Source organism: Penaeus monodon, chromosome 20 (genome assembly GCF_015228065.2).
Source record: "Penaeus monodon isolate SGIC_2016 chromosome 20, NSTDA_Pmon_1, whole genome shotgun sequence".
Taxonomy (NCBI): domain Eukaryota; kingdom Metazoa; phylum Arthropoda; class Malacostraca; order Decapoda; family Penaeidae; genus Penaeus; species Penaeus monodon.
The window spans coordinates 44,380,661-44,381,070 of record NC_051405.1 but is presented as its reverse complement, the minus strand read 5'-3'; the positions used below and the strand labels follow the sequence as shown (position 1 = coordinate 44,381,070).

The 410-nt window shown below is 34.1% G+C and overlaps 1 protein-coding gene across 1 annotated transcript in view; it reads left to right on the top strand.

The window, feature by feature from the left end:
- Nucleotides 1–4: 4 nt before the first annotated feature.
- LOC119585861 (BLOC-1-related complex subunit 8 homolog) overlaps nucleotides 5–410 on the top strand; it is a gene marked incomplete at its 3' end in the record, with an annotated part of 14,628 nt that continues 14,222 nt past the window's right edge. The window contains 1 exon segment of the mRNA XM_037934593.1: nucleotides 5–90.

The window sequence follows — 410 nt, the reverse complement described above, 5'->3', positions numbered from 1 at the left end:
GGCATAGAAAACGGAGACCAACGAGAGAGACAACAAGAGACAAAAAAAAATTTTCTCTCAATGAAACGCCAAAATTAGCGCCTTTTTAGCGTAAGTATCGCTGTTTTTCGATTATCTGGGCTTAATACTCATCAGGGGGAATCAGGATTGTCCGTTTGTCCGTGAGAAAAGGATTATCTTAGAGGGTTAATTAAGATATCTTTTTACTTGGTTATTTAAAGGAATATGTTAATTTTGTGCCATTTTTGTGTCATTTCTCGTTTAATTTCAACTTTGTAAGGATGGTTAGGTATATGAGGGAAGGGAAAATATACCTTAAAACAGAAAAAAAACATGGGAATTACCTCAATTAAGGGTAAATCATATGCATTAATTATGTAAATTGCTTTTCAGTTGGAGGTTGGATTACG